At 49.4% G+C, this 21,901-nt stretch overlaps 1 protein-coding gene across 3 annotated transcripts in view; it reads left to right on the forward strand.

Moving 5' to 3' along the window:
* Nucleotides 1–7,499: 7,499 nt before the first annotated feature.
* Nucleotides 7,500–21,901, forward strand: part of Foxj2 (forkhead box J2) — a 32,970-nt gene continuing 18,568 nt past the window's right edge. Inside the window, exon 1 of one of the 3 annotated variants that reach the window (XM_021649990.2) lies at nt 7,500–8,014. The gene's annotated coding sequence lies outside the window, so the exon portion shown is untranslated. Of the gene's footprint in view, nt 8,015–14,832; nt 15,693–21,122; nt 21,276–21,901 lie in introns of those variants that run through there. The other 2 variants (XM_021649989.2, XM_060384165.1) reach the window with 2 other exon arrangements.

Raw genomic sequence — 21,901 nt, forward strand, 5'->3', positions numbered from 1 at the left:
GGAAGACCAGCCTTGCAAATGACTGCAGGGGACCGAGTCAGCAAGGCTTTGAGGAGCCCGGGGAGCTGGGGCTGGCAGGGTTTTTTTGTTTTTCTTTTTATAAAGATCGGAAATGCGCTTCTCAGAAAGGGTATTGCAGTGAACGAACCTGCGTGTGCAAAGGTGTGCAAATGAGTAGATTGCTAGGAAACTTCAAATTAAAGCTATGTGTGCCAGTAGGCATGCATCGGAAGGCTAGGATAAGGGAGAAAGGGCCAGGGAGGAGGGGGAAGGAGGAGAATGCCAAGCATACATTATTTTGGCTTAAAAAAAAATTACTTATTTATTTAGGCGGAGGTCTTCATATAGCCCAAGGCAGTCCCAAACTCTCCCTGTAGTTGAGGCTGGCCTTAAACTCCTAATTATACTGTACTATAGGGTAAAAGGGCTAAAGGAAAAATTCCCTGGCCTTGACCCTGACTTGACCCCAAACCCCAAAAACAGGGCCAAGAAACAGAATCCCACCAGTCCCTGAGCTTGCCATAGAAACCCACCAATTTCTGAGTTTACCCAAGCTTAGGAATTGAAACCCCACCAAAGCTCACCCTAGAACTCACCATGAGAAGCTCCACCTCCCAAAAAACCCTCTATAAACTTTGCCTTCTGCTCTTGCTGCTTCTTCCCGGGAGTGGTGGCACACACCTGTGATCCCAGCACTCAGGGAGGCAGAGGCAGGGAGATCTCTGTGAGTTTAAAGCCAAGCCTGGTCTACAAAGAGAGTCCAGGACATCCATTGCTACACAGAGAAACCCTGTCTCAAAAAAAACAAGAGGCAGTCCCCCTCCAGGTTTTTCACTCCCCCCCCCAAAAAAAAAAAGTCTCTTGTGGGAGGTTTGTTGTGCAATATGACTTTCTGGTATTCCTTGGCTCCTGACTGCCAGGATGCCCCTCAGAGAGAGCTATGACACTTTTGTCTGAGCACAGGAGCACTAAACTTTAGAACTGCAACACTTCTGGAATACCAGGGTTATAGGTTACAGGTATGGTCTACCACACCTGGCTTTGGTGTTGGCTTTTTTTTTTTTTTTCAAGATTTACTCTCTCTCCCCCCTTCCCTCCCTCGCTCCCTTTCTATCTCTCTGCCTCTGTCTCTCTTTATGTGTGTGTGATACGTGTGCTTGTAGAGGCCAGAAGAGGGCATCAGATGCTAGGTCTGGAGCTAAAGGCAGTTTTGAGTTGTCTGGCCTGAGTGCTAGGAACTGACTCAGGGAGGGCTCTGAGCACCGTGAACAGCTGAGCCATCTCTCCATCCCTGGTTTTGGTGTTTTCAGGCAGGGTCTCACTCTGTAGCACAGGCTGGCCTTGAACTAGCAGTAGGCCCCCTGCCTCGGTCTCAAGTGCTCGCATTATAGGCGTGAACCCCCACATCTAGTTCACACATTGTTAATGGTATATAAACGGATAAATGGAACCCCTCCCCACGGGAAGAAAAAAAAACACTGAAAAACTGGCAGTATTTATCTAAACAGAAGGTAGGTCTACACTATGTCACTCAGCGATCTGTCTCACACATCATACAATCCAAAATATAGGTTTACATTGTTTGGTATGAGGTCCCTGACTTTTTTGTTAGTTTGTTTTTCGTTTTTGGAGACATACCTAACTCGTTTTTGAGCTTCTCAAGATCTATCCACGATTGATCATATGGTGTTTTGTCAGTGAAGACATTTTGTTTGTTTGTTTTTAATTGAACCTTTATCATGAAAACTGGGGCTAGGATTTTAAAGATTATGCTTTACAATTACTTCTAATTATGCATATGTGAGTGTCTGAGTGGTTGTGTGTGATCTGGAGCCAAAGGCAGTTGTGAACCGACATACGTGGGTGCTGGGAGCAGCACTCAGGTCCTCTGGAAGAGCAGGAAGTTCTCTTGAATGTTGAGCAGTCTCTCCAGCTCTCCTCCTCCTCTTCCACCTCCTTCTCCTCCTCCACTTCCTCATCCTTGCATCAGAACCTCCTCTTCCTTCTCTTTCTTTTCTTTTTCCAGATTGGGTTTCTCTGTGTAATCCTGGCTGTCCTGGAACTCACTCTGTAGACCAGGCTGGCCTCGAACTCAGAGATCCACCTGCTTCTTCCTCCCGAGTGCTGGGATTAAAAGTGTGCACCATCGCTATCTGGTCCTATTTTTTAAATGATTTATTTATATGAGTGTTTCCTTGTCTCTGTGTTCGTGCACCATGTGGGTTCTAGACACACTGTCCAGTCTTCTGTAAAAGCAGCAAGTGCTCTCAACCTCTGAGTCATCTCTGCAGCCCCCTAACTATTTTTGAGACAGGGTCTCTCTATATGGACCTGGCTGGCCAGGAACTCTCTATGTAGACTAGGCTGGCCTCAAACTCAGAGATCTGCCTCTGCCTCTTCCTCCCAAGTGCTGAGGTTAAAAGCATAAGCCACTACATGTGACTCCCCTAATTTTTCTTTTCTTTTTTTAATATCACATATATGTGTGAGCGCATGTGTGCATACATGTCATAATACGGGAAGGCAGGCCAGAGGAGGACTTGCAGGAGTCACTTCTTTCCTACTGTGTGGGTCCTGGGGATTAAATTTAGGTTGTCAGATTTAGTGGCAAACACCTTCACACAATGAACCCTGTTATTGTTTATTTTGTAGTCAGCACACAAAACTATGAGTTTCCTTAGGATATTTTTAAACATACATATCATGCTTTGCTTATATTCATGCTTCTTTCTCACTTATCCTTCCTTGGGCCACATACTCCTTTCTTTGGTCTCTCTTTCCTGTTGTTGGTCCCCTGTGCTTCAAACTTTTTTTTTTAGAGGAATTGGAGAGATGGTTCAATGATTAGCAGTGTGTTCTGCTCTTGCATCAGAACCAAGTTTGATTCCCAACACCCATATTGTGTGGCTCAAACTTGTGTTTAACTCCAGCTCCAGAAGGCTCTGATGGCTCCAGTGCTTCTCCATTGTCACCTGCACTCATGTGTACTTGGGAGGTAGAGAAAGGTGGATCTCAGTGACTTTGGGCCAACTCGGTCTATATAACAAGCTCCAAGCCAGCCAGGGGTGTGCAGTGAGACCTGTTTCAACATAAATAATAAATACAAGTTTTGTTTCTTTGTTTGTTTTAATTTTATTTTATTGGCTTTTCGAGACAGGGCCTCTCCGTGTAGACCCGGCTGTCCTGGAACTCTCTCTGTAGACCAGGCTTGTCTTGAACTCACAGAGATCCATCTGCCTCTTTCTCCCAAGTGCTGGGATTAAAGTTGCATGCCACCATTGCTTTTTTTTTTATCAAGTTGAGAAAAAGCTTATTAATTTATTTAAATTAATTATTAATTAATTTAATAAATTTAAATTAATTATTAATTTAGATAAGTTCCTGTCAATTTTAGTTCAATGGACGACATTTTAGAATTGCTACCATAAGGCACTAGTAAATCCTGTGGATACTTTTAAAGGAATCTCTCTGACTTTGGGGAATACATAGATTAGGAGGTGATTTAAATATAAGAGCCATTGCTTGGGAGCATTCTAATGTGGCTAATTGTTCTTATGTCTATGTGTGTATGCTTGGGTGTTCCTATGTGCACCCCACGAATGCAGAGACCTGAGGCTGTCAGAAGAAAGCATTGGGTCCCCTGGAACAGGAGTTACAGGAGATTGTAAACATCTTCATGGGTGCTGAGAACCAAATCAGGGTTGTCTTCAAGAGCAGTAAGTGCTCTTAACCATCAAATCACCTCTCCAGCCCGTGATATGGCTGTTAGGGAAAGTTCACATTATCCGAAAAGTGAATGTTGTAGGGCTTGTGAGACAGAAGAAACCTAAAGGCCAGGTGTGGTGGCATATACCCACGATCCTAGCACTTTTGAGGCAGAGGCAGGAAAACCAGGAGTTCTAGGTCACCCTTCCCTCTGCCTCCCAAGCTCTTCTATGGATCTTGAAGGCAGGAGGCAGGGTGATGTACTATCTCAGTCTTTCTAGAACTGAGGAGTGGCTCTTCACGGCTAACTACAGAATAGTCCTGGGCAACCTGGGACTGTTGGTCTTGGTAGCAGGGCCTGAGCCTGACACGCCTTCCAGCTGTTGAAGTATCTCACGCAAAGTTCGGTACAAAGCCGGTACTGGAAACTGTCAAAACTATGTTAGAACTATGCAGGGGAAATTATAATGGAGGCTAGGGCTTTTAGCTACAAATCATGATCTGCCAATAATCAGCATACTTAACAGACATGGAAAGTAAAATAGGGCCCCCCGTGGCTAGCCAGCACAGTCCCGGAACAGTGCTGCCTTTTGGCTGGTATTCCAGGACCTCTTCACTATTACTTCCTGGGCACAGCTGGCTGTCAAGGCAGTGTTAGCAACAATTGCAGTTGTCTGATTCCTGGATCACAGCACAGCTCAGTGTGCTCAAGAAATTAATAGCGTCAGCAAGTCTGTGCTGATCCCTTACCTTTCCGAGGCTTCCCTGGTACACGACTCTAGTAGTTGAATTCTTGGAGCCATTTCTTAGATGCTGCAGCACTTGCAACAATTTTGTAAGCACCTGAGTCCCCATATTAAAACCTTTTCTGTTCAAGGCACGCACATACAACCAATCAACCTTGCTCACACGTCTCCCCATAAACACCCAAATGCAGCCACACTTTTTTTTTTTTTTTTTTTTTGAAACAGAGTTTCTCTGTATAGCCTTGGCTGTCCTGGCACTCAAGTAGGCCAGGCTGGCCTTGAACTCAAGAGGTTTGCCTGCCATTGCTTTCTAAGAGATGGGGTTAAAGGTGTGAGCCACCCCACCCATCTGTTTTCTTTTCTTTTCTTTTTTTCAGTGTTACTTTTATCCCTAGGAATTTGAAATCTTGTAGCTGGTTTTTGGGTCTTCAGATTAAAAAAAGAAATTGATTGGCGATTATTACTGTTTCAGAAGAAGAGGGAGCCAGGCTTCAGGGGACCAAGATTTACCTACAGTCCAAGTCAGATAGAGCTGACTCGAAATCTCAAGTTCCTTGACGTCTTTTAAAAAGTTAATTATTTTTATGTGTATGGGTGTTTGGCTTGCGTGCATGTCTGTGCACCACAGGAATGTTTATACAGGCCAGAAGAGAGCATCACATCCTCTGGAGTGACAGACAGTTGTAAATTGTCACTTGGGTGCTGGGAACTGAACCCAGGTCTTGTTCTTAACCATTGATCTGTTTCTCCAGCCCGAGATCTTATGTCCTTATCAATCAAGGTACTGTCTGTGGCTGTAGTTCGGTGGTAGAATACTTGTCCAGCATGCCCAAGACACTGAGGCTAGCTTCCCAGTGCCACAGGACCAATGCTGCCCATGTCCATGAACTAGGGTTTGTGATCAGGAACAATCCTCTGTCTAGACTTGGTTCTTGCCTCTGAATTGGAAACTGTCCTGCCTCCTGATATTTCCAAATTTTTCTACTTTGGCTTATTGGGTATAATCAAAAGGAAAGTGATCATGATCATGTTAAGTGTATTTATAATTAACCAGAAAGAAGTTTTCGTTTTTGCGTGGTTTATTTAACATCACTAGGAATAAAGTACATATTTCTTAAAAACTCTTCTTAAGCCAGGTGGTGGTGCATGACTTTGAGCCCAGAACTCAGGGAGGCAGAGGCAGGCGGATCTCTGTGAGTTTGAGGCCAGCCTGGTCTACAGAGATAGTTCCAGGAGAGCCAAGGCTACATAGAGAAACCCTGTCTAAAAATAAATAACTAAAAAATTTGAAAAATCCAACATCTTTGCCTCCTTTTGGTATAAACATGTGCTATAATTATCTTTAGCCTCATAATCATTCCCCCATAACACTTCTTCTATCACAAATAACAAACCCTGCCTCTGAACTATTTTCATAAAGATGCTAAAGGAAAGCGTGGTACATACTCTGGCCATTTTGTACTGCATATACGCGGGTGTGAGCATGTCTGTGAGGTGCATCTGTGTATGCAGGTACATGTGTGCGTCTGTGTGTGTATAGGCAGTCCAGAAAACACCCTTGGGTACCATCCTCAGAAATGCCACCCACCTCACCTCCTTTAAAATGCGGGCTCTCGTTGGCCTGAAGCTCACTGATCAGGCTAGACTGGCTGGCCAGCGAGTGGCAGGGCTCCCCCTCCCTCTGCCTCGCAGCACGGGGACTGCGTTCACCTTCCTACCTGGTCTTAAACGTGGGTTCTGGGTATCGAACTCAGACGTGTTTTTGAGGCAAGCCCTCTACTGCATGCGCCAACTCCCCCAGTCTCAGCGCCGTCTTGAAATCACCTGGGCTTAGAAGATTCGAGAAGAAGCGCGCAAGTATGGGGTCCCTTTAGCTAAGTGGAGAAGGTCAACGGTAGACTCCTGACCCCACAGCCCCTGCAGTGTCCTACGGTGGAGGAATGATGAAACGTGGTTCCGTGACAGGTGGGTATTTGTTCATCATTACTCTTAGTTTGTGGTGTTTGGGACTGTCCATGCTCTTACCAGGTTAGTGGAGCACTGTGCCACGGAGCTATGCCCTACTTCTATTTTGAACAGTGCTGTTTTCAGACAACATAAAAGCATGCCCTGAAAGTTAGTTCTAAGAAAACTGTGGACCAGGAAAAAAAAAAAAAGTAGACATTGTGCTGGGAGGCAAATGACTCCGTATTAGCACACATAGATACTTTTCTCAATATTATGAGGTAAGTTCTTTCTAGCATCTATCCTCAACTCAGGCTGTAGGCTAAACGTGTTTGTCAGTTACTGGCTGGAGAGGACAGCTTTTTCATAACATTGTGACTTCCATGTTTCAGGAAAGCTTGAGGGGCATCTTTGCTTCTAAATTTTAAAGGCCTCTGGAAAAACCGAAACCCAAATCAGTACAGACTGGACTAGCAAAGGGCTTGCCTAGCACGCTTGAAGCCTGGAGTTCCACGCCAGCAATTCAGGCATTGTGGTACAGGCCTGTAGTCTCCGGACCAGGGATTTGCCACCTTGACTATACAGCCTCCCCAACTCAGCGATATCAGACCGGTGGCCTACACGACACTGTCTCCACCAAAACAAGCCAGTAGCATTTTCCTAGGTAGACAGCTTCACAGGAAGGCTTGAGGAGACCCATTTCTTAAGTTACGGCTGAATTAATCCAGGTGGCTAAGGGAGACGTTAAAAGGGGGTGGGCGTTTCATGAGATATGCAAAGGCACATTCCTTGTTTTTGTTTTGAGACTGGGTTTCTCTCTGTAGCCTTGGCTGTCCTGAACTCACTTTGTAGACCAGGCTGGCCTCTAACTCACAGAGATCCGCCTGCCTCTGCCTCCCAGAGTGCTGGGATCACAGGCGTGCGTCACCGCGCCCCGCTGCAAAGACACCTTTAAAAATAGTACTTTTCCCCTCATAGTTTTATTTTTCTCATTTAAGCGGAGGTTCAAGTGCCTGCCTATAAAGGAAAGTTTCTGAGTAACCTTTTTTTTTTTTCAGACCAATTCTCCTCCTCCTCTTTTTTTTTTTTTTTTTTTTTTTTTTTTTTTTTTTGCGTCTAACTCGGCCGTCCAGCAACTCGTTATATAGAGTAGGCTGGCCTCAAATTCAGAGATTCGCCTGCCTGTCTCCCAAGCGCCAGGATTAAAGGCATGAGTCACCAAGCTAGGCTATTTCCAGGTTTTATTTTATTTTTTTTCACTTTCATCCATCAACCACCCAGCGTTAAATTTGGTCCAGGCTCGTGACTTTGAACTTCTGAGCATCCTACTCTCCAAACGCTGGGCTCACAGTTGCGCGACCCATCCCCAGATCGCCCCGCCTGCACGCCCTCTATCCCCAGCCCCACTCGCTCTATTTCCCCACGTAGAGGTAAATCCCATGCGTTTCCTCTTCTCCATCTCATTCATTCACCCCGAGCGAAAAGGGAAGTCTGGGCTCGAAAGTGAGGAGCGACCACCGGGCGTATTCCAGGAAGCCAGCGCACACGCCCCCTCCCGAGGACCAAGTAAACAGGAAACCATCGATCCCACGCAGGAAATGACCTCGTGTGAGGGCAAGGTAGGTGAGCGGGTTTCCCTCGCTTCCCAACTCATTTCCGGGTGTCAGCCCACTCGGCCCTTCCCTACGAAGGCAGCGTCGTCTGGCCCCTCCGCGTCCAGCCCGGAGTCCCTCCCCGAGAGGCCGGCCAATGGGCTCGCACCGATGGGGATACTTCCATGCCCTGCCTCACGTCCCCGCAAGTCGCCACCAATCAGCGGCCGGGGGAGGAGGTGCCAAAATAACCTTCACTTCCTCCCCCCCCCCCAAGGCCACCCCTCACGCGTCACCCCGTAATGGACTACCCAGGCGGCCAATCCTCGGGCGCCCCGGGGCCCGGCCCATCCTCAGCCCCACCAGTCACGACGATGGCACCGGCGTCCCCTCCCCGCGCCCAGCCGCCCCCGTCCCCTGGAAGGGCCTAGGCGCGGCGCCCCCCGGTCCGGGGAAGTCACAACTTTTCTCCAGTTGGCGCTGCCCGCCCCCGGGCCTCCCTCCCGGCCAGGGCGCCCCACCCGGGCCGGCCGCCGTCCCAGCCCGCCTGGCAGTGCTGCTCGCGGGCGCATCCGCGGGCGCATCCCCGAGCGCACGCTCGGCTCCCAGCCCGGGACTCGCGGCCCGCAGCCCGGGGGCGCGGATCCTTCCGTGCGCCGCCGCTCTCCTCCCTCCTCTCCTCCGCGTTCCGGGCGGGACTGACACCGGGGTGGGCGGAGCCGAGAGCCGGCTCCGAGCGGGGAGAGGCTTGCGCCTCTTAAGGTGGAACAGACCCGAGCCTGGGCCTCCCTGGCGGTGCGGCCCCGGTTTCCAGCCTCGCGGGCTCCGTGCGCCCGCTCACGTCCCCGCTACGAGCCTCGGTTCTCCACGTAGTTCAGAAATTAACCGACGGTGTGAAACGAGTGCATTCACCGAAAGGGACAAAAAGTATGTCAGGGGGAAGTGAGTTACGCAGAGAACTTTTACGTTTTAATCACTTGCGTTCTCTGTTGCAGAAGGCTGCCGTCTTTAAGTGGTAGTTTTGTTTTTTTTTTTCTCTCTGATGTTCAAACAGGAACTCACGTTTTGCCTGATGAACATACACATGAATCATTTGTGTGCCGTCATCCTCGCCACGGATGACAGTCACTAAAGGAAGCAGAAACACGGAGTTTGGTGGCTGCAGGCCACCTCTTGTGGTTGGCCAACGTTTCCGAGACGGAGCTAAACAGCGGAGGTGTTAGTATTTTAAGGCCTTTGTAAGATGGATGAAATTTGCCGCTTTCCGGGTTTGGTTCATTAAAAGAAGTGTAAGTGAAAGGTGCATGATACTAGGCAACAGGATATACACGAAACGTTTTCCAGTATTTTTTTAAGGCTCTTGTAAAAATTCAAACACAAGTAGAGAGAAAGAGAGCTTTTTTTTTTCTTTTTTCAAAGATTTATTTATTTATTATTTATACAGCATTCAGCCTGCATGTGTGCCAGAAGAGGGCACCAGATCTCACTATAGATGGTTATGAGCCACCATGTGCTGGGATTTGGACTCAGGACCTTCGGAAGAACAGCCAGTGCTCTTAACCTCTGAGCCATCTCTCCAGCCCCCCCCCCTTTATTTATTTATTGATTTATCGATTGATTTATTTATACATGACTGCTGTATTTGCATGTACACCTGCACACCAGAAGAGGGCATCCGATCACACGATAGATGTTTGTGAGCCAGCCTTGTGGTTGCCTGGACTTGAACCCAGGACCTCTAAGAACGAGCAGACAGTGCTCTTAACCACTGAGCCATCTCTCCAGCACCCCATTACTTATTTCTAAGACCTATTTTATTTTAAATTATATGTTGTTGAAATAAGTGCTGTTGGTTAAATGATGCATATGTGTGTGTGTGTGTGTGTGTGTGTGTGTATGTGTGCATGTGAGTGCAGGCGTCCAGAAGTGTCAGATCCCCTGGAGCTAGGCTACCAGGTTGTCCTGGTACTGGGACTATCGCTCAGGTCCTCTGGAAAAGCAGGTGCTCTTAATCACTGAGCCATCTCACCAGCTCCACGAATAGTTTATTTATTTATTTACTTATTTATTATGTATGTATACAATGTTCTGTCTGTATGTACACCTGCAAGCCAGAAGAGGGCCCCAGATCTCATTATAGATGGTTCTGAGCCACCGTGTGGTTGCTGGGAATTGAACTCAGGACCTCTGGAAGAGCATCTTAATCGCTGAGCCATCTCTCCAGTCCCATAGTTTGTTTGTTTGTTTGTTTGTTTTAATCTAAGGTTTGTTTTTCTTTTTACGACGGGCGGGTCTCACTTCACCGCCTACATAGCTGAGGATAATCTTAAACTCCCAGTCCTCCTGCCTGGACTCCTGAGGGCTGGGGTTGCAGGTATGTGCTACCGTACCTGGCCCGCTTAACAGACCTGAAATATAAGAAATCTTGATGCTAAGCAGCATGTGGTGGCACACATCTCTCTACCAGGCAGAGGCAGGCAGATGCCAGCCCACGCTACATAGTGAGACTCAAAAAGAAATTTGAATTCTCGATATTACCTGTTCAATATCGAAACTCTATCATTTGTCTCACGGTATTTTTCCAACAGTTCTGTTTGAATCAGGATTCCCCTAAAGGTCATGGATGTGTCTATTGGTCCATATTGTTGCAGTTGGTTGATGGGTCTTTTAAGCTCCTTTACACTCTAGCCCGTTCCTCTTATCTAAGGGCATTACATACATGGAGTCATGCAAGCCTTCCGAGAACTATGAAACAAGTGTTATTATCCCAATTTTTCTGATGAGGAAACTGAATCAAAAAGCAGTTACAAGAACAGCGATAAATACTCAGTTATGAAGTTTCAACACTGATGTGTGAGTATACAACCCTTTTTTAACATGTTCCATGCATGGCCTTTAAAAAGGACCATTTGATCTGGAGTTCAGAGTCATCTTCTGCTATATAATGAATGCAAGGCCAGTTTAGGCCACATGAAACCCCTTTCAAAAAGAAGAAAAAGAAAAGGCTTCTAAATTGTGTCTGGGACATACTAATTACATATGAAGAATTGCAGGGCCTGGAGAGATGGCTCTGTTGTTACGAGAAAGTTCTGCTCTTCCAGAGGACCCACGTTTACTTCACAGCTTCCAAGGATGCTCACAAACACCTGTAACTCCAGCAGTCTTCTGGACCCTGGGAACAGCTGTAGACACAAGCACACAGACCAACAACACACATACAGCAAATTAAAAAAACAGAACAAACTAAAATCTTTTTTAAAAAAGACTTATTTATTTCATTTATTATGTATACAGTGTTCTGCCTACATGTGTGCCTGCACACCAGGAGAGGGCGCCAGATCTCATAGATGGTTGTGAGCCACTGTGTAGTTGCTGGGAATTGAAAGCTCTTAACCTCTGAGCCATCTTTCCAGCAAGTACCTCCTGCTAGTGTGCCAATGCGAATGGCTCACTTGTGCGGAGGTCAGAGTACAATCTGCGGGAGTTGGCTCTCTTCTTCTAACGTAAGGGTTCCAGGAATCAACTCTGATCAGCAAGCTTATTGGCAAGCGCCTTAAATGGCAGAGGCCTCTCACTGGCTCCCAAACTACAAATGATTACATAAGCAAAACCCACATAAACACTAACTATAGATAACAGCAGAACTGAAAAAAAAAAAAATCAAAATACTTAAATTAGCCGGGGGTGGTGGCACATGCCTGTGATCCCAGCACTCGGGAGGCAGAAGCAGGAGGATCTTTGTGAGTTCCAGGCCAGCCTGGTCTAAACAGAGTGAATCCAGGACGGCCAGGGCTATTTAACAGAGAAACCCTGTCACAAAAAGACTAAAAGAAAAAAGTAAATCATTTAGTGTGTATCTATCCATGTGTGTGTATATACATATATATATATGTATAAACATCAAACATTAAACATTTTTTGAGATTATATAATTACACAATTTTTCTCTTTTTCCCTTCTATGGCTTTCATGTACAACCTTCCTCCATCTCTTTCAAAATTATGTCCCATATATACATATATATATATATATATTCCTAAATACAGCTTCAGTCATATAATGTTCCTCATATGTACATGTTTCCCAGGCTGAGTGACCAATCACTGTGCTCTTCCCTCGGGGAAGACTATTTCTCCTGCTCCCAGCGTCCCTTAGTTGCTTAAAGTCCTTTGTCTAGGGTTGAGGCCTTGTGAGCTTCGCCCTTTCTGATAGCATGTCTATTAGTGCCATCTTTGTTCAGGCAAATGTCTTTAAAAAGCTCCTATTTTATTATGTTAGACTGTCTTAATTTAATTTACAATTTTTTATGTGTATGCGTGTGTGCCTGAGCGTATGTATGTGCACCACTACCACACAGGGGCCTGAGGAGAGAGGAGGAGGTGTTGGATCTCCTGGAACTGGAGTTCCAGAGGGTTGTGAGATGCCGTGTGGGTGCTGGGAAGCAAACCCAGGCCCTCTTCAAGAGAAATGTTCTTAACTGCGGAACCATTTCTCCAGTTCCTGGAATGTAATTTTTCTTATTCAAACAGAGACATAGAGAAACGATGGCTAGAGCTATCACACTCACTTCAAAATATTTAAACGATGCTATAGCTGGACGTGGTGGTCCAAGCCTTTAATTCCAGTGCTTGAGGCAGAGCACCTGTATGCACAGGCCTGTATCCCAGGACTTGCCCAGGTGGAGACCGGAGGCCAGAAGGTTAAATTTTTATTTATTTATTATTTTTTATGTGTATGAATGTTTTGCCTGAATGTATGTATATGCACCACGTGTGTGCCCTCTACTTGTGCAGGTCAGAAGAGGGTATTGGTTTCCCTGGGACTGTCACAGATGGTTGTGAGCTCCCAAGTGGGTGCTGGGAACAGAACCTGGGTCCTCTGGAAGCACAGGTGCTCCGAACTTCGAGTCAACGGCCCAAGTTCAGAAATTTAAAGTCATCCTTTGCTTCATAGTGAGCTTGGGGCTAGCCTGGGCTACGCGAGACCTGTCTTACAACAATGTCTCCCTCCCCCAACTCATTACGTAGAGCAGGCTGGACCTGAACTCGTGATTCTCCTAGTTCTTCTTCCCCAGTGTTGGGACTATAAAGTATTTGCCATTATATAGGGTTTCCCCTTTTGTGGCGCTAACAATGGAACCCAGGGCCTTGTGCTTGCAAGCCAAGCACTCTACTAACTGAGCTGTAACGCTAGCCCCCGTCTTTTCCTTTTCACAATGTAGTGTAGTTGGCCTCGAACTCAGGATCCTCCTCTGTGATGACAAGCGGGTACCACCAGGCTGGAGGAAGTGCAACTTTAAACCTGGGCACTGGAAGTGGAGGGAAGGAAGCAGCTTTGTTGGGCTTCACTGCCTGGCAATTTGACTTATGTTTTCCCAGGTCAGGCCAATGACACACTAGAGGTTTAGAACCCGGTTCTGAGGCCATTTGGATTTAACACCTGACTTAATATTATTAATTACGTAACGGTGTGAATTATACGAACTCGGACACAAACAATATCTTCGAGCCGTAGTTACGCTCTAAAAGGCGTGATAGTGCTGCACGGAGTTGCTTGAAGAATCAAATGTGATAACACAGGGAAAGCGTGAAAGCTTAATGCCGGCACAATGTATGCGTAATGTAATTACACGTACGCAGAACTTAAGTAAATTGCAGTAGCGTATATTTAGCCAGAAGACAAATGGCATTACTGTCTAAAGGTGGTTATCAAGATGTAATCTTTTCTGAGCAATCCAGATAGCAAATGAACGATTTCATTTGCCTTATCATTTCGCCTAAGAACACGACCGGAGAGTAGTAAGCCAGAGAGTGACATAACTGAGAGTTTGTACCCGAATAGCGTGACTGGAGGGGTAAGATGTGGGCTACCCTGCTGGTATTTCCTGTCCCTGCGTGGAGATTATTCTGTAAGGAGCAGAGGGTGTGCTGAGAGAACGTTCTATGCCCCCTGTGGCACTCGGGATAAATATAGGAATGTCACTTGATTTTAGCACAAAGGTAAAAAAAAAAAAAGATATTTTATAGGCACGTCAAGGGAAATGAATAGTCATACTTTCCACCTTTTGTATACGGTACGGTGTTAAAAAACAAAAAATCATCCCCACACAAGTCATTTCCTTTGGTGACTGCGACATCCATATTAGTAGACAGGCCAGCATATCCGAGTCCCCTCTTCGAGGTGACTGTGACTCTAGAAACTGGGGCCTTGCACACCGTTTGCAGAGCCTGAACCAACACAAGGCTCTATCTCCCGATGCTCATTTCTCTGTAACAAGCTCATGCACCTCTTCATACATCCCCTGATCCAAGCTTTCACTGACCTCCAGGGTTAAGAGTAAACTTTTAACTTCACGCCCGTCCCCAGAACCCTTTACAAGCTGCCTGGAAGAGAGAGAGAGAGAAGCCATCAAACACGTTCCCGAGAAAGCCGGGAACGCCAGCCTAGGCGGAGACCCCAGCACAATGAGAGGTCCGCGTGGCGGTTAGCCTGGACGCTGGCACCGCCAAGTGCCCGGTCCCGGGGGCCGGCGAGCGGCGGCCAGCGGGGCCCCGCGCTCCTCCTTAACCCGCGCCGGGAGGCGGCGGCCGCGGCGGCGGGAGGGGGAGGGGCGCGGAGCGCGGCGCCGAGGCCGGGGAGGAGCCGGGGCCTGCAGCGGAGCCGAGCCGAGCCGAGCCCCGACGCGCTCCGTCCGCCTGCCGGCTCCCGGGAGCCCCGACCGGCCGGAGCCTCGGAGGTGGCAGCGCGGGGGAGCCCCACGCGCGGGGAAGCGCGGCGGACGGGGAACGCGGCTGCGGAGGCGCTGCCGCCCGGCAGCGGGGGACGGGAACCGGGACCGCGGCCTCCGGGACCCTGCTGCCCAGGCCGGGCGGGCGGGCGGGGAGCGGGAGTGCGAGGACCCCGCCCTCGGGGCACCCGGCGCCGGGACCTGCCCCCCTCCCGTGGGAGGGAGGACCCTCCCTGCTCCCGGGACAGCCAGGGGAGATCGCCGCGGGGTACGCGGCTGTCCCACCCACGCCGGCTCTGGAGGAGACCCCCAGAAGTCGGCAAGGGTGCCGGGACCCGGAGGACCCGCAGTGAGACCGCCCTCACGCCTCAGCGCACTCCAGACAGTTCGGGACTTTGGAGGCAGAGAGGAAGGCAGCCGTGCCCACGGTGGAGGAGGCACCCCGCATCCCACCCAGGACTCGCCGCGGAGAGGCGTCCTGACACGCACAAGCCAGGACCCTCCGGGGAGCCGTCGGGAATCGGTTCCACTTGGCCTGAAGGGTGGAAGACCTCGCCCCTCAACTTGCGTGCACCTAGACAGTGGACCCGGGCAGAGCCCCTGCGCTCGCATCTGCAGCGGACAGAAAGAGCCCTCGGCCCCTGAAAGATCTACTTTGGGGGAGAAGGGGATTCCCCCAAGGGGGAGGAGACAGCTCCTGGTTGGGAGAGGCTCCTCCCCTCCTCCCTAGGGTAGCAGGCAGGGTGTGGGGGGTGTGCCAGCTTCCCCAGGTAGGTCCTCCCTCTCCCCCTCCTCCTCCTTCGACTCCTCTTCCTCAGGGGACTCGGTTCCCCGCTCCAGCTTGGGAGGCTCCGCCAGGCACTGGAAGAGGCACTGAGGATGCGACCTGTCACCCGCCTCTGAAGAGGGGAATCCCTGCAACTTCAAACTTCTGTCGCAGGTGGTTTCCTCCGGTGACCGGGGGAACCTTGGAGACAGGTTAGTGCTTTCCATTCTGTAGTCTGTAGGCGCCAGTAGGTATGGGGAGCGGAAATGGTGCGACGTGAGGTTCATTCCTAGGGAAGGTAGTGATGATAACCCAGTCCCCTGGGAAATGGCTTCTGTACCCTGCACTGGAACCCACATGTTGCTTCAGAAACTCTGAGATAGGGGCTTTTTAGATTTTGGAGACTGAAAAGGGATGGGTCATTTGCAGGCCCTAGAGAAGTGGGTGCTCTCTACTGAGAACAGACAACAGGTGTGGTTTTTTTTTTCAGGCCGCTGTGGTTACTGTTAGTAACACAGGACACAGCATAGCCAGAATCCCACAGCACTGTGTCCATCGCTGGGTCTTGTTCTCTGGTGGATGGACCAGGCCTAAGTTAGCTTCATGTTCAGGAGAGGTCTCCTTTCCAGTCTGTAACAATCACTGCTTGCCAAGTTGGCAACCTATCCCTACCCACTCTGTCTCGGATACCTGGAGGTCCTTCTGACACCCTGCTCCACGCTGGATACCTGCTTCTCTGTATAAAAGCCAAAGGGAAATGTGAACCCACATGTCCCAAAGTGAGAAGAAACCCTCTAGGGTAATGCTCACTGGTGGGCTGAAGTCTTCCTAGTCACCTGTTGTTTGCTGACAGTTCCTTGGGAAAAATCAGATTGTAGCCAGGAAGAGAGGAAGGGGCTTCCTAGCTTCCTTCCACACTTCCATGAGCTGACCACCAGGGAAAATTTTCTTCTTACCTTAGGGAACCATCAAAATCGGGAATCTTTAGAGAAAGCAGGAGAAAAGGTGCTCAGAAGTCTTCCTGGTTGAGCCTGTCTGTAGCAGAGCTCTGACTTTTCACCCGAGGTCACTAGCTAGGGACCTGCTCTCCTGTCTGGTGGTTGGACCTTGCCTCATCTGTATGGGGTTCTTCCCCTTGGGTTTTCAGTGTCTGCCTCCCTGCATGGGCCGTGGGTTGGATGGCCCAAGTTTCTGTCGGTTCACTTAATCCAGGAAGGTATCTGTGGTGACAGTGTGTATCGACAGGCTCACTGGCTGTACTGTAGAATGATGTCCACGTTTCTCAGTGGAAATGACCATGGCTCGGTGTCTGTGTTTTGAGCATGTACACAGAGGAGTTTTTAGGCTGGTGTTTTCAGGCTGTACTCTGCTCCCTTAGAATCATTTCTGGCAGGCCTGTAGAAATAGGAGACTCCCTGCCAGACCTAGAAGAGTTGAGGATGCGGATGAACAGTTGGGAGAAAAGCTTAGCCGTCCATCCTTTGCTCCCCCGTAGAGAATTCTCTCAAGGGGAATTCTCATGCCCCCCTCTTGGCCATCATCCCACACAGCATGGCAGCCCTCTCTCAGGTTGGGCCTGTTCCTTCCAGGACTGGTAGGAAAGCTTCATCACAGATACCCCTACTCTTAAAAAAACGATGAGGCTCCTTTACACACTTGTCTAGAACTGCCTCTCCCACTTTTGAAAGATGTCTCTGCCTTAGTAGTGGCCTGTTTCTTATAAAGCGCTTGATCAGATGGGGCATGACACTTCCGGGTGTCACAGGGTGGACTGTGGTGGAGCTGCTCCAGGTGGACCACTCAGGAGCACTCATTCGGCTGGCTCTGCTGGGACAAGAGCCGTAATTCTCTTGTCAATGTGGGGATGGCTGGATCAGCCGTGATTTGGAGCATACAGTTTTACAGACTGTATCTTATGACTGCACCTAAATCCCTCTGAGAGACAGATGATGATATTTCTCCTCTTCCCTCCACCTTGGAGGTTTCCCAATCTTCCATTAATCAGAACTGGGCTGATGGACTCAAAGGAAACATTTGAAATTCTGACATCCTGACGGCCTACGTTTGCTTCAGACTTTGTGACGCGATCACAGTGTGTTTGCTGCTTCTAATGCTGCCTCTTTTCTTTTTATTACTTATCACAGTATTTTGTATATGTTCTCTTCCTTTACGCACACCAAAGGAGGGCGTCAGATGCCATGGGACTGTAGTTATAGATGGAGTGTGAACCACCATGTGGGTGCTGGAATTGAACTCAGGACTTCCGGAAGAGCAGCCAGTGCCCCTAACTGCTGAGCCATCCCTCAAGCCCTGGCTCTCTTTTCATTAAATACTTTGGTGATTGGTATTAAGCTATGAGACTGTTGTACATGTGTGTTAAACACACTGAGCTGTACATGCAGCCTACTGACAATCTCTTTTTTCCTTATTCAGAAACAAAGTTACTAAGTGCTTTAAACATACTAAGAAACATTAGACAGTCCTCACAACAAGTCTTGTAGGAACAGTTAACCTTTATTTAAAGGAATTTTAAGCTGGTGGCACACGCCTTTAATCCCAGCAGAGTCAGGTGCATCTCTGAGTTCTAGGCTAGGGAGTTCCAGGATATGGAGAAACCCTGTCGAAAAAAAAAAAGTTCATGCCTTTAATCCCAGCACTTGGGAGGCACAGGCAGGGGAGCTCTGTGAGTTCAAGGCTAGCCTGGTTACAAATCCAGTTCCAGGACAGCCAGGGCTATACACTGAGAAACTCTGTCTGGGGGTAGGCGGGGAAGGAGCTTTTTAGATTGTCTTTTGTGTGTGTGACAGTGTCTCACTATGTAGCCATTGGCTGGCCTTGAGCTTACTATTTAGGCAGCTCAGGCTGGCTGGAACTCATGGCAGCCCCCCCTCCTTAAACCTTCCAGAGTGCTCGGAGTACAAACTCCAGTCACCATACCCCACTTCTTAGAATTTCGATTTTGTTTTACAGAGATAGGAATTAAGATACAGAGACGCTAAATGACTTGTCTGTCAGAGCTGGGTTGAAACCCAGGCAGCCTGACTGGTCACGAGATACACTCCGCCACTGCCCTGCTAGTTTTGGCATGATGTGCAGCTCAGGAAGTTATCACTCCTGGATACCTGACGTGGGTACCACGTGGAGAACAGTTACTAGCTGGCTGGGGAAAATGGGCAGCAGATAGTGCAGGCTCTTGTGGCGCTTACAGGTCCCACCACACTGGCAGTTCGTTCCCCAGGAAGGCTTTCTGTTTTGTTTTCTGCCTTTGCCCGGCACTGTCGTCTCCATTAGCTGTCCCGTGGATGTGATGGAGTCTGCCCTTTGGCTGCCTTTCCCAGATTCTGCGTATTTCCTTTCGGTCTTCCAGCATGCAGAGAAGAATGCGGCCTGACTCAGGTTCTGCCCAGGCCAGTGGCACGAGGCCCACCTGGAGAGAGAGGTCTGGATAACTAGGTTGGCTGGCCTGAGAAATGGAACTACCTCTTGTTTGCTTTTCTATTAATAGCCCTGGACGTTAGCCCTGTGCCATTATTTCGGGGAGTGTGGAATGTGTGGCAGCTACAAGCTCATTAGCTTCATTCCTGGCCCTCCAGGGATGAAGCTTTGGTAGGGGTTATGACTTCATCTCTTTTACTGGAGTGGGAAACTGAGGCATCAAGACTTTGTCAGGGAGCGAGGAATGGCTAGGGGCACTTGGTGAGTCAGTGTTGGGGTTGGGGATAGGACGGAGGAAGCTCCCTCAATCTCCGCTGCCCTTCCCAAATGGGGAAGTGAGGGGGTAAGGAAGTGGTCTAGGCTGAAGAGCTGAGTGCTGGGAGACCGGAGGACCAGGCCCTGTGAGCTTTGTAGAGTTTATGCTGGAATGTATTCTGAGCGCTGAGGTTTGCATTTGGAGGACTGCCTTGGGGGGAGGAGCTAGTGGGGAAAAGTTAGTGTCCTACCTCAGTGTCCTGTGCGGGACAAGGAAGGGAGGGGTGCAGGACAGCCAGCAAGAGGTGGGGAGTGTTTCCCTTTCAGAATTCCCTGTGGTTGGCTGGTGTCAAATGTGCTGTTTAAGGCCTCTACACACTGTGAATCTACCCTCACGTTCCAGGTCAGGGTCAAAAGCATTTCAGAGGAAATAACTGAAATTTTCTAGCTTTAAAGATGAGATGTCCAGGATTCCTTAGCAGGAGATAATAGGGGTTAGGGACTGATGCCTAAATAGACCCAGCCATTTCATTTGGGAAGCTGATGCAGGAGGATTGCTGGAGCCCAGGAGTTTGAGACCAGCATCGACAACATAGACTCAAAACACACACACACACACACACACACTCACACACACCACATTCTCTCTGTCTGTCTCTCTCACACACTGTCTGTCTGTCTGTCTCACACACACACACACAGTTGAGGAGGGCAGTGGCCGACTGACCAGGGAGCAGAGTAACACATCTTTCCAGACCTTTTTCTGCGGATGAACCTGCCCCTTTAGAACTTGCTTGTTGGTATGTGACTGCTGATCTTCGAGAACCCGGCTATGGCTCCGCCACTGCCCAAGCTCCCTGCTGCAGTCCAGAGGCCGGGGTGTTTTGAAACAGCAAAAGGCTAGAAGGTGTGTGGCTTCCTGGAATGATGACGTGTTCCTATTGTTTTCCAAGTTTCCATGTGCATGGTTGGGGCAAGGTGGTGGTATTCGGACCAAAGGGATAGCTGGTGACAGAGCTAAGGCCGAATGTAGAGGCTTTTCGGGGCCAGTTGCGAGTGTTATGGCCCCTTTGCCCAAACAACTCTTGGGGTGTAGTTAGGGTTCTTGCTGCCGAGACCCTTGAGGCACGGAAGGTGTTCCCTTCTGCTTTGTGGACTAGATGTGTTACTGGTTGGGAACGCTGGGCCAGGTATGAGTGAGCACAGGTTGACTTCAGGGGTGGGACCTGGTTAGGAGAGGAGTGTGTGAGAATTCTGGCGTGTAGAGGAAAGGGCAGCTGTCCGTGGCGAAGCTACAGTTTAGGATGGAAAAAAAAAAGAGAGAGAGAGAGAGCCTGAAGGTACGTTACGTGCAGGGGTTAAGATAGAGGGTAGCGGTCCTGTTTGAGACAGTTTGGGCCTGCCGAGTGTGTGCCTGCGTCTGGTTGTGCGCCCTTTGGCCGTGGGCTGAGAGAGACATCTGCAGAACAGGGCTCTCACCAGCATTCTAAGTTCCCGGGGAGTAGCCTTGGCTCGTGCAGAGCACTGTCCTGGTAGGCTTGAGCAAGAAATGCTAGTTGGAATCTGGCGGCCGGCCGTGCAGGCACAAACCTGTTAGACAGCGGGTGCTCAGGAGCTTGCTGGCTTCAGCTCCGAGGAACTGCCAAGTCGGGGTTCCTGTGAGCGCCTCTACACAGCCCCCCTCCCCCGCCCGACTGCAACACAGGCACTATCCTCCATTTTTCACCTTCCTCCACCAACATGTCACTAGCTGCGCGTCCCTGGTGGTGAAAGCCTGGGCGGTTTGGTTGGCGGCGGGGCCGGCGAACCTCAGGCGTGGGCGGAATCGCAGCGCCAGGAGTTTGCATGGAGGTGCAGCCAGCCTGCGTGCCTGGCTGCGGAGGAAGGAGGGAGGAGAAGGGCGGGGGAAGGGGAGCCGGCTCCTAGCCCCACGGAGGCTATTTTTAGCCAGGCTATCTGATTGTTACCGGTGTGCACACAGCTGGGTGTCTCCCCGGCTCGGCTCGGTGAAGCCGGCCAGGCCTGGGAGGTGGGAGGGCCTTGCTGATGACTCCTTCCTGGTGCTGGTATCTGTGGGCCGGAGCCTGCAAGCGGGAGCTTTAAAGGTGTGAGGGCAGCTGCGCACTCAGAATCTGTTTGTTTTTCTGCGTGACCTTGTGCTCTGTCGGTAACGTATGCCGGGCGTACGCTGTGATGTCTAGTGTACGCCATTGTCCATGTGTCAGTCTTGTACCTCGCTGTGGCCCTCGCTGTCAACATTTGGTTGTTTGTTTATTGTGGTGCTGGAGAGTGAACCCAGAATCTCAGGCAAGTACTCTCTACACGGTAGAGTACACCTGTAGCCCCCCCCCCCCCGCTTTTTAATTTCTTTTAATATGTATGAGTGTAATGCGTGTGTGTGTGTGTGTGTGTGTGTGCATGTATGTGTATGTATGTATGCGCTCACGCTTGCCTCATGCTCTAGGAGGCCAGGAGGCCAGAAGAGGGTGTTGGATTGCCCGGAATTGGAGTGTAGAGATAGATGGTTGTGAGCCACCATGTGGTTGCAACAAGTGCTCTAAACTGCTGGTCCATCACTTGCCCCCACTTTTTAAAAAAACTTTTATTGTGAGACAGGGTCTCACTGAATTGCCCAGGTGGCCTGTGAACTCACTGTGTGGTCCAGGCGGGTCTTGAACTTGTGATCCTGCTGCCTCAATCTCTGGAGCAGCTGAGATTACAGACGCAGCTC

This window comes from Meriones unguiculatus, chromosome 5 (genome assembly GCF_030254825.1).
Source record: "Meriones unguiculatus strain TT.TT164.6M chromosome 5, Bangor_MerUng_6.1, whole genome shotgun sequence".
Taxonomy (NCBI): domain Eukaryota; kingdom Metazoa; phylum Chordata; class Mammalia; order Rodentia; family Muridae; genus Meriones; species Meriones unguiculatus.